Genomic DNA, 12500 nt, shown 5'->3' on the forward strand with positions numbered 1-12500 from the left:
ACAGGAAAGATTGGAACAGAATCATCACCCTGTCACGGTCGTACGTGCATGCATCAGTTCTCCTTGAAGAGTGTTGAGACAAAGGAGAGATGAAGGGCGGGGTGTTATCTGACCTTTTTCCTGGCGCCGTTCTCGCCAATATCACAGCTGGCGTGGTACATCGATCTCACCGGTGCTGTTTTGGAAGGAATCAATCGGCTTAGCCATTTATCTATTTATTTATCTATTTATTTATCTATTTGTTTGCATGTTCGTTTACTTCTTATGCATCATTTTACTTATGTATTCATCTGTGTATTTGTTTATTTCTTAACCTTTATTATTCACACACACACACACACACACACACACACACACACACACACACACACACACACATATATATATATATATATATATATATACATACATACATACATACATACATACATACATACATATAATTATATCTGAGTGTGTGTACGCGCGAAGCTATGGACATTTTATATATATATATATATATATATATATATATATATATATATATATATATATATATATATATATATATATATTCATTTCTATATCTCTGCGTGTGTGTATGAAGGACGATGAAGAAGATGCTGGTGTAAAGGTCCATTCATGTTTGGGACTACCTGACAAGGTTGTACAGTCCGCTTCCTTTCATGACATACCTCGGCGTCAACCTGGCTCGAGAGATATACAGACACTGGGACAGGAAGGATTACCAAACTTTCCCCCCAAAAAAATCACAGCCAGGAAGCAGATAAACATCGATTGTGTGATGCTAGTCATTCCATTTGGGTTCAAATTTATCAGTCAGACATGTCAATCCTGCCACTGTCAATTGCGATGCATCAGTTCCATTCGGAAATATATGTCCACCGACGCAACATCTAGACTTGTCGTTTCTCTCATTCTCTCTCGCCTTGGCTACTGTAACTCCCTATTGTCTGGTTTGCCTGCTTCATCCATTCAGTCCCTTCAGCGCATACAAAACTCTGCTGCCCGACTCGTCCTCAGAAAGAAAAGATCTGAGCACATCACTCCCATTGTGCAACACCTCCATTGGTCCCTGTCTCGCACAGAATAAAGTATAAAATCAGCACTCTATGTTATGAATGTATTCACAAATCTGCCCCTTCCGATCTTTGTGGCTGCCTTCACCTCTACACTCCATCTCGCTCTCTACGATCAGCTTCGGATCCACTCTGTTTACGCATACCCAGATTCAAACACTCCAATGATGGTCGCCGTTCCTTCTCTGTCTCTGGACCTTGTATTTGGAATGAACTTCCTCTTTCGCTTCGTCAGGTCTCCGCACTCAGCTTTTTCAAGTCTGGCCTTAAAACCCACCTCTTCACAAGATAGCCTCCCTCCCCTGCCTCCCTCCCCTACCTCTTCCTTGTGTTCAGTTTTTTTTAGTTTTAGAGTTATGCATGAGTGTGAATGACTGATGTGAAAGCGCTTCGATTTGTCTCTGCACAAGATTCAGCGCTATATAAATACTATCATTATTATCATTTCATTATTTCATAGCACACTCTACCACCCTCGCTCTGATGGGGTTCGAACCAGCTTCCTCCCGCTCGTCTGTCCGCGACGCTAACCACTTCGCCACGCCCGCTTCCATCAGAAAATGATCTGATTCTCTTTCAAACGACAGTTGGGGAAAAACAGAAGAAGAAGAAGGAGAAAACAGTTCTGAAAGACTTGGCGCATCTGTGAACGCGTCTCTTTCAATTTTCCAGGACGTCGTTAACTCTGGCAGTGGGATGGGAAAGGCGTTTTTCGGAGCTTTTATTTCAGCTGTCAGTGCCTGAAAAGACCCCGCTGACCCGTTCCGCGCGAAGCTATGGACAGTGGAACATCTATAAACAGACTTCGTTTCTTTCTCTGTTTTTTTTTTTTCTGCCTCTGGGGTTCTGCTGAGGGTTGGGCAAGTTGTTCCAGAATGAATCACTTTGAAGGTGGTGGTACACACTGCCGTCAGTCTGCACCCAGCACGAGCCAGCTTGGGTTACCTCCCGTGAAGACACAATACGAAATTGTATCGTTTTCTGGTCAGTGTTTTCAGATTTACAAACTGCCCTGTTTTCATGCCGCAACGTACGCATGCTTCTAGTTTGCCTTTTGTTTCGTTTGTTGTCCAAGCGGTAACTTTCTAATATCAAATGGTAAAATTGATAAACTGTGTGTCTGTATGTCTAAAATGACCAGAATGTGTGGCTGTACAGTGAACGGAACAGATTAATTCTAATTATGACACTATTAGATATTGCACACTTTTTCTTTTTCTTTTTCGTGCGCTGCAACTCCCACGTTCACTTATATGTACACGAGTGGGCTTTACGTGTACGACTGTTTTTACCCCGCTATGTAGGCAGCCATACTCCGTTTTCAGAGGTACACCCATTCAAGTCGTGTTTTTCCTTGTGAGGTTATTTCGCTAAGATGATCAGTGTTTGGGTTTTGTTTTCCTCACATAACTGGCGTGGGTTTGTTTTATTTTCTCGCCATTGTAGACTGCCTCCAAGCGGCGTCTGCACAAGACCCATTTCGTCAGTGTGGAAAACATGTCCCCCGTTTGTCTCAGCTATGTGGGTTTGATGAGCTGGTGATATATTATGATCACGCGAAGAGACGCTTGCCTTGCGCTCCGAGGTAGAGAAAAGATTGAGGAGAAAGGCCCACAGCCAGACGGAAAGACCAGCGTCAGATTTCACCTGTGCGCAGTGTGGGAGGGAGGGTCTCTCCCGGACTGACCTGTCCAGCCACACCAGACGCTGTATCGATCACCACCCAGACCGCATTTCCATAGGCTCCGGACAATGACGGATGCCGATCGTATAACATATTCATTATTGTTACAATCAGTAGTAGGAGTAGCAGTAGTAGTAGTAGCAGTAGCAGTATGTAGTAGTAGTAGTAGTTTGGGATATTGGGGGGAAAAAAATCCACCCTTGACCCAGCAGGTGCGACGGAAATGAACTCCAGAAATTGGGGCGAGAATATGGGTCCCTTACCAGACCAGCAGGGGTCCTGTATGTGTTGTCTGCCATTCCAGTGTTCTCTCTTCCAGTACTGGAGTACACCTGTGCAGGTAAATGCCATGCCTGAGCGACCAGTGTCAGGTTAATTAACAGCTCCAGCTGTGGGGATTTCTTCCTTGTTTTCGGTCTGGTCACAGCATGTGATCACGTGCCTGTGTGCCAATGACCAGCATGTGCTTTCAAACACCCGTTTCCATTTCCTGATTTTTTTTTTTTTTTTTTTTTTTATTTTTTTTTTTACAGATGTCCCCTACGAGCTGCTAAAGATGCTGAGCTGTAGTTTCAGTTTCAGTAGCTCAAGGAGGCGTCACTGCGTTCGGACAAAACCATATACGCTACACCACATCTGCCAAGCAGATGCCTGACCAGCAGCGTAACCCAACGCGCTTAGTCAGGTCTTGAGCTGTAGACAGAACTAATCTTCGATGCCTAGTTCTATCCAATCCACTGTAAAAAAAAAAAAATAAAAATAAAAAATAAATATATATATATATATATATATATATATATATATATATATAAAATGGGTTGATGATAACTTTGCATGACGTTGTGTAACCAAGGTCTTTGAAGATAACTTAGTACGATGTTGTGTAATCAAGGTCTTTGAAGATAACTTAGTACGACGTTGTGTAATCAAGGCCTTTGAAGATACCTTAGTACGATGTTATGTAACCAAGGCCTTTGAAGATAACTTAGTATGACTTTATGTAACCAAGGCCTTTGAAGATAACTTAGAACGACGTTGTGTAACCAAGGACTTTGAAGATAACTTAGTACGACCTTGTGTAACCAAGGACTTTGAAAATAACTTACTACGACGTTATGCAACCAAGGCCTTTGAAGATAACTTAGTACGACGTTATGTAACCAAGGCCTTTGAAGATAACTTAGTATGACGTTGTGTAACCAAGGTCTTTGAAGATAGTATGACGTTGTGTAACCAAGGCCTTTGAAGATAGTATGACATTGTGTAACCAAGGCCTTTGAAGATAACTCAGTATGACGTTGTGTAACCAAGGCCTTTGAAGATAGCTCAGCATGACGTTGTGTAACCAAGGCAATTGAAGATAAAGTAGTACGACGTTGTGTAACCAAGGTCTTTCTTTTTTGATCAGCTTGTCTCTGATTTGAAGTGTACTGGTGGGGTATTTAAAGAAACAAAATAAAACAAAAAAACAAAAAACCAGCTTCCCGCCGTCAACGCAACGGCCTACTTTTAATCACTCTTTTTTTCATCGAGTCTTGCCAGTCAAGCCCACCCACGCAATGACAAAGTTCCTACACTCTCCCCTCCCTCCCCCCACCTCCATCCCCACCCCTCCTCCTTTACCGTGATGGAGGCAACAACGACAAGTCCCGCAGTGTGACTCACACAACCGATAACAGAATTACGTAGTGAAGTTAGGTAAAGGGGAAAGAGAAAAAAGAGAAATCCGGCGGGAAGGGGGAGAAGGGAGGGGAAAGGGGAGGCCGAGAGGGGTGGGGGGTGACTCGGGCCGCTGATGCCGAGGTTTGCACTTAGAGGTCCTGGTGACAGTTTGACAAGGAGGCTATTGGTGGACAAGGTAAGTAAAGCTGATTAGCATCACCCCCCCCACCACACACACACACACACACACACACACACACACACACACACACCAACCACCCCACTCCCCACTAACCCACCACCCACCCGGCCCCCGCCTCTCCTCCTCCCTCCAAGTCAGTCTCAGGTGGCCGTAATGGAAGCCGACAATTACCTTCACGCCCCGGCTTTCATTTGTCTCCCTTTAATTTCCAACGGCGGGCAGGGGGGTGGGGGTGAGTGAGGTCCCCTTGCGGGCGCCAATAAAGGCGTTGGAGGGGCGGGCCGGCAAATTGGACAAGGGAGGCGATCATTTGTTTCTTGACCCGGTCCGCTTGGCGGGCGCGAGAGAGGACCCGGGAAAAACATACATGTCCCTTGTGGGCAAGCCAGGGAGAAGGGCCGTAAGCTTTTCTTGCTTCTCTTTTTTTTTCTTTTTTTTTTTACTGGATCACTCTAAATCTCTTGGCACGCCAAGAACAAAAACAAAACAAAAAGAAAGAAACGAAGAGAGAGAGAGAGGGGGGGAGGGTAAGGATAGGGATAGTTGGCGTCTACATCGGTTCAGGGTGTTGGGGGAATGGGTGTATGCGGGTTAGGGGTGGGCATTTGGGAAGGGAGGGTTTTGTGACGGGTGGAGGATGGGGAGGGAGTGGTGGTGGGGGGTTGAGGGGGCTGGGAGAAGGAAGGAAGGAAGAGGCGGCAAGGGGAATGAATCGCCGACAAATTGCATTTCAGACTTCCAACGTTTTCGCCCCGGTTAACCAGTCATGACAATGATTGGAGAGCGGGAGCGAGAGTTGCGAGTGTTTGGGGGGGCCATGAGAGACCCCAAGTTTTCTGCTGTGTGTGGTGTGTTTTTGGGTTGGGTTTTTTGGGGTTTGTTTTTTTTCCTCCCTTACCGCTCTGCACAGTTCATGCTCTGTGTCCATCGGAGAAGCTGGGGATGCCAGAAGACGGCAGCTCAGCGTGATTGGGTCCAGCAGGGGACAACCAAACGTCAAAGAAGCGTAGCTGCCGTGCAGGCATGATTAATTCTTTGCAATTAAAAAGCCGTGAGAGTGGGTGGGGGACACACAGAGAGACAGACAGACAGAGACAGAGACAGAGACAGACAGACAGAGACAGAGACAGACAGAGACAGACAGACAGACACAGAGAGAGAGAGACAGAGAGAGAGACAGAGAGAGGGAGTCTGCTTCCAGTGTTCAAAACCCAAATTGTTGTTGTGGTTGTGTTTTTTTCCCCCCGCAACATTCTTCGAGTTTTCCGTCGTCATCCCCGACACCATGTCAATCATTAGTATCTATCATCATTATCGTTTTTCACGTTACTTCTATTAGTCCTATATCTTGCTCCTGGTTGTTTTCCGTCTTTTTTTTTCAACGCAACGTGGATTTCTTTCACACACACACACACACACACGCGCGCACGCACGCACGCACGCACGCACGCATGCACACATTGGCGTGAGGTATGAAACGTTTCACCAACATTATCGCTACTGTCGTTGTCACATTTTGATCATATCATTATTAGCATTATGATTATTTTGGTTTTTGTTTTATGTATTTAATAGTAGTAGTAGTAGCAGTAGTGACAGCAGTAGTAGTATCACAAGAAAAAAAAAAGAATGCACACATGTCCATAAAGCACATACAAAACGTAGCCTGCTGTATCACTCAAGAGTGTGGCAACAAGACTTCCAAGGCGATGGGGTGACAAACGGCAGTCCTTGTGCAGCCAATACTCTCGCCCCCTGTGCCATGGTGCTTGCTGCCTTATAGTGTCGAGGTTACCATTTGTGTGTGTGTGTGTGTGTGTGTGTGTGTGTGTGTCTGTGTGTCTGTGTGTGTGTGCGTGTGTGACTGGGGAAGGGGGAAAGTGGAGGGGGGGGGGAGGTTAAGGGTCTGGTCTGCGTCGCAGCCTTGTTGGCGCCACCGCTCCGACGCGGAAGTGACTGTCACTTAATACATGTGTGCCGGGTTGTGAGAAGTCGCGGTGTGACCGACTGAAATCAAGTCCGGTCGGGACGGAAATGAAACGAGCTGTGTCACCGTGGCGGAAGCCACACGACTGGACTGTCCGGGCCTGGAGACTGCACACCGCTCACAGTGATAATAACAATAATAATAACAATAATGTTCCAAATAAAATACTGTTTAAACAACAACAACACAATAAGAAGACGAGGAAGAAGAAGAAGAAGAATACCAGTTATAACAACAACAACAACAATAGTAATAATAATAATAATAATAAAAATAATAATAATAATAATAATGATAATAATAATGATGATGATGATGATAGTTACAACAACAAAAACAACAACAATAATGATAATTATTATTATCATTACAACTACAACTACAACAACAACAACATCAACAACAACAATAATAATAATCATAATAATAATAATAATAATAATGATGATGATGATGATAGTTATAACAACAACAACAATAACAGCAATAACAATAATAACAATAATGATAATGATAATAATAATTATTATTGTAATAATTATAACAACAATAATAACAAGAACAGCGATAATAATAACAACAACAACGATAATAATGATAACAACAACAACAACAACAACAAAACAAAGGACATTTGGTACACCCAATCTAATTATACAAAAGCCCTGGGCGTTTACCAGGAAAAGCACAATGACGCATGCATATTAAAAACACACGTAATACATCTGCATACACAAATCTTAGTCCCACTCCATCTCTAAACCACAAACCCATACCCACTCCACACAAGATGTATGCATACACATACACGCGCTTTCAAGCAAACCTTGGCCGCTCAAGGTACATAAACAAGCGCACGTTTCAGAATAGTAAACATTGAAATAAAACATAAAAGTGAAGACAATTGTTTACTGATTAGAATGGCTGGAAATAAATGAGTTTTCAAAGAGGTTTTGAAAGAAGGGTCAGAAACAGCATGGCGGACAGGAAACGAGAGGGTGTTCCATGTGGAACAAGCCTGGGAAGAGAAAGTGCGTTTTCCATAATTATTATCTGGTTCTATAGAAGGGAATGTTAAGAGCTAGACGGTCATCACCTAATGACCGGAGCTGGCGAGATGGAGAGTGGTAATGCAGAAGCTCAGAAACGTAAGGAGCCATGCCATCCATAAATTTGTAGCACAGGATGTTTGTAATCTATTCTTTTCTCAGTGGGTAACCACTGGAGGGGATGCAGAAGAGGAGTGACATGAGCAGATTTGGAAGAACGGAAGATAAACCGTGCAGCATGGTTCTGGACTCTCTGAAGTTTGGACAACAAGTAGTTGGGACATCTACTCAGCAAAGAAGTACAGTAGTCAAGCCTAAACAGAACCAGGGAACAAACAAGGGTTTTTGTCGCATTCTAAGACATAAAGTGCTTATTCTGCGTAACTCATGGTAACAGAATTGACAGATCGAGGGAATCTGCCGTTATAAAAGATGGAGTCTGGCCAAAGTAAACACCAAGGTTGCGAACAATGTTTGAAGTTGGAACATTGCACGCATTCAGCTGAACAGCTTTGGGAAGTGAAACAGAATTTAGCAAACGTTTAGGGGCAATAAAAATCATTCCTGCTTTTTCGTCATTCAGCTGCAGTTTGTTGTTTGTCATCCACGATCTTTATGTCAGCTATACATTGTTGAGTAGAGGTGATAATCTCAGAAAGATGAGAAATTGGACCAGACTGGTAAATATGGTTATCATCCGAAAAACCGCGATGTGAAAGAGAATAATGGGACACAATTTCTGAAGCAAGTTGTATATAAATCAGAAATAGAACAGGTCCGAGGACAGATCCTTGAGGAACACCAAATTCCAAGGGAGAGGGTCTTGAATGCAGACGGTTAAAAGTAACAGTCAGGTTCCGGCTGGAGAGGTAAGAGCTGAACCAAGAGAGCGCAGTGCCAGACACACCGAAAGTATAGGAGAGTCGGTTTGTCAAAATAGTATAATCAATGGTATCAAAAGCTGATAGCAGATCAATAAGACAAAGAAGAGAAATGTCATTTTTGCCCAGGACTGTAAGAATGTCATTGACAATTTTCAGTGATGCAGTTTCAGAGCTGTGACCAGCACGATAGGCTGATTGCTAGGAATAGAACAGGTTGTCCAAAGGGTGTTTGTACCAAATGAACATTACAGCCAGGGGACTTCCCCCTCGGAACGCCAGAAAAACAACCAGGACCTCACCCTTCTTCGGACAGACAGGGCTTACTACACCTGAGAACGCCAGGTGGATATACCATCCGGAAAGACACCCAGGACTCTACTCCCTGGAACAAGGACACCTTCACCAAACCAAGACCCCAGCACTGAACACGATCTTCAGTTCGCCAACCAATCGTTCGCTATAAAATCAAACTCCGCATCGCTCCTACTCAACGACAAATTGCACTGGTTCAAGACGCTTTCAATACAGAGGGCAGAGGCATGGTGTGACCAGCCTCCCCAGTTGTGCATGTTTGGTTTCTTCATTTCTTCTCCTTCTTCTTCTTTCTTCAATTTGATTGCTTTCATTTCCAGAATGTCAGAGGTTGAAACCTCCCTGATCCCTTCGCAGAAACGGTGCGCAAAGAAACATTAATATCTGCAGGTGTTAATAACAACCTTGTTGCCTGTCAATAATATTCTTCCGCCTGGGTGATGGCAAACTCTCTCTTCTTTTCTCAATTTTCGAAACTTACTTTAGAAGACATGGATTTTTCATGATTTAATATATATATATATATATATATATATATATATATATATATATATATATATATCATTCACGATATCAGTTTCAGTTTCAGTTTCAGTAGTTCAAGGAGGCGTCACTGCGTTCGGACAAATCCATATACGCTACACTACATCTGCCAAGCAGATGCCTGACCAGCAGCGTAACCCAACGCGCTTCGTCAGGCCTTGAGAAAAAAGAAGAAGAAGAAAGGTGAATAAATAATAGATAAGCTTACATAAATAAATAAATAATAATTATAATATAAAAAAAGAAGATCCACTTATATCCACTTAAGTATACCCACATCTACAAATCAATTCATACACAGTTAACTTTATCAACATCTGCAGATAAATCAAACTTTGATCCCGATTGGACAGAAAAACATTTTTGTTCTTTCTTTCTATTTCATCCCCCCCCCCTCCCCAGCCCCCTTCCTAATAACTTGGAAGTGAAGAAGAAAAAAGAAACAGAAAGCTGAGAACTGTTGTCATAATCTTCTGTGGCCGAGGCCTATTATCCCCCTTACCCCAACCCCCTTTCCCTCCACCTTCTCCCTCACACACACACACACACACACACGCGCGCGCGCGCGGTATAATGCACGAGCCAATGGAAATGCACGTCTTCCGAAAGACCCGCCATTTTATTCCGACACCTATCTCTGGATATGGACGTCATCATGGCTGTCCACAGTAGTAGTAGCAGTAGCAGCAGTAGTAGTAGTAGTAAGAAAAAGAAGCAGAATGATCATTCATGAACGCTTGTTTCCAGGTCATTGCAGGACATCACATTTTTTCATGATTGCATATCAAATACCTCACACAAAGACATCATCATCGTCATCATTATCATTACAATCATCATCACCAGGCAATAATCCACATTTCTTCCCCTCGATACACTCGCTGTGTGACGGACGGAGTGAACGTGCACGCCTTGTTGTAAACGCTGCTCATTCCGTCTTCAGGGGGAAGAGTTGTGGACATTGCCCATCATCATTATCAGCAGCAGCAACAGCACCATAAGCTTAGCCTACATCCACATTTCACGCCCTCCGCTCCTCTGTGTAACTGGCGGGTTGGATGACCGCGCCTTGTTGCGAACATATAATAATTCCGTCTTGAGGGGAAAATTGTGGATATTGCCGAGAGGACACAAATTCAATAAAACCAGATTCAAACGGCAAACAGTTCCCTTGACAGGACATCAGGATAATAAAGCAGGCACAATTACCACCGTCGTCGCCGTTGTCGTATACAACACGGGAAATGAAAATGAGAAAGAAATTCGACACGCACTCTCTTATTTTTCAGACAAACAACCCACACATGTCGGGCGTGACAGTCGAGACATGGAAACGAGGACACCATGCAAATGGTGATAGGTCTTTACGGACCCGCGAGGGTCGCCTGATGTGACGTAAATCAGCCAGGACTGTCGTGAGAGCCACGGGCTGGAATGGCCCTCATACAATTCAATGCCCGGACAATTCTGGCCAACGGGTACGCGGCCACCAAGATTCATTTGGTTCACGGTGGGGTGAAATCTCTCCGCTGGGGGCCGTTTTGTTTGGTGCGCGATCGGTCACAAGAGTCCCGATTGGTTGTCCGTGTGTGTGTGTGCGTGGGGGGCAGGGTGAGGGGTGGAGGGTGTGGGGAGGGTTGTGGGAGGGGGTTGAGAGGGGTTGGGGGTAAAGGATAAGGGGGATGAGTGAATGGGGTTGGGGGGGGGGGGTGCAAGTGTGTGTGTGTGTGTGTGTGTGTGTGTGTGTGAGAGAGAGAGAGAGAGAGAGAGAATTGGAAATAATTGGGAGGACGGGTGGGGGTAGGTGGTGGGTGGGTTGGGGAGGATGGGGGAGGAAAGATGAAGTGGAGGGACTCTGTGTGTGTGTGTGTGTGTGTGTGTGTGTGTGTGTGTGTGTGTGTGTGTGTGTGTGTGTGTGTGTGTACGTCTGCATGTTCATGCCCTTATCTAAAAGACGCACATTCTCTTATAAGCATTATATTCTCATTCTTTTATAGACAAAGGAAACTTTATATGCGTTCAGCAATTTCCGTTTAGTGCACAGCTTCCTGACATGGTTGTCTTCCCATTGGTTTCCATAAATACTGCGGTTTGAGTTAGAAGGTAAGCCTAAAAAATGTTGTTCGTTCTTTTAGTTTTTTGTTTCTTTTTTTTTTTTGGGGGGGGGGGGGGGGGGGGCGAGGGGGGTTGCTGTTGTTTTTTTGTTTGTTTGTTTGAATCTTTTTTTTCTTCTTTTTTTTTTTATAAAGAAATTAGTTTCGTGTATCTGGTCGAATTCATAGCGTGCAAGACAGATTTAGTCACAGAAGCACAAAGCATGCAAAACAGAACAGCGATGAAGTCACAGTATCATATAGCAGACACAACATTAAGGGCTACCATGGTTCGAAGGGTATATTCTTTATTAAAATAAAAAAAAGAAAGAAAAAAAAGGGGGGGGGGAGAAAAGATTAATACATTGAGTGAAATCAATCCGTAAATGTAAAAATTTAGGGGTATTGCAATAAAAGGACGGTGTCTTCAGGAGACAGATTTTGTTCACGGTTGAGCACAAATGCAGTGGACATGCAGATTGTACGCGAAAAGAATTATTTCAGTTTTGCTGATCCAGTCAGGAAAAAACAGGCAAGCTTAGAGGGATTTTTGTGCTGCTTGTCATCCGTCTCAACTTATCGGCATTTGTTTTTAACTGGATCCCCAAAATTTTAACTGATTTTTTTTTTTTTTTTTTTTTTTTTTACGTAAAATCTGCATTTCGTTTGCAAACCAGTACAGACTTTCGTGCCCAATCTTTAACCCATTTGTGCCCTAAGATCACTGCAATACCAACACACTCTGACATTGATTTTTAGGATTAAATTTATTAAGTGTGTTTATAGCTTCTTTTTTTTCGATGAATATGCAGTTGACATCGCGGTGGCCCTCAAATGTTTGTGCCCAGTATATATGTCCCTCTTGGGAGAACGACAAGCAGTTCAGGGTCGTCTAAATAAGGACGGAGGCTGTTTGAGATAAGGCGGCAGCAGGTCAAAGGGCCCCACGTACACCACTGACAGGCTTCTTGTGTTTGTGAAACATTTTTAACTTGGTTTAAATGT

The 12500-nt window shown here is 43.7% G+C and overlaps 1 protein-coding gene across 2 annotated transcripts in view; it reads right to left on the bottom strand.

The window, feature by feature from the left end:
• Window positions 1-12500, bottom strand: part of LOC143282394 (limbic system-associated membrane protein-like) — a 287770-nt gene that overhangs the window by 187931 nt on the left and 87339 nt on the right. The gene's annotated exons all lie outside the window — the stretch shown is intronic.

This window comes from Babylonia areolata, chromosome 5, assembly GCF_041734735.1.
Source record: "Babylonia areolata isolate BAREFJ2019XMU chromosome 5, ASM4173473v1, whole genome shotgun sequence".
Lineage (NCBI taxonomy): Eukaryota > Metazoa > Mollusca > Gastropoda > Neogastropoda > Buccinidae > Babylonia > Babylonia areolata.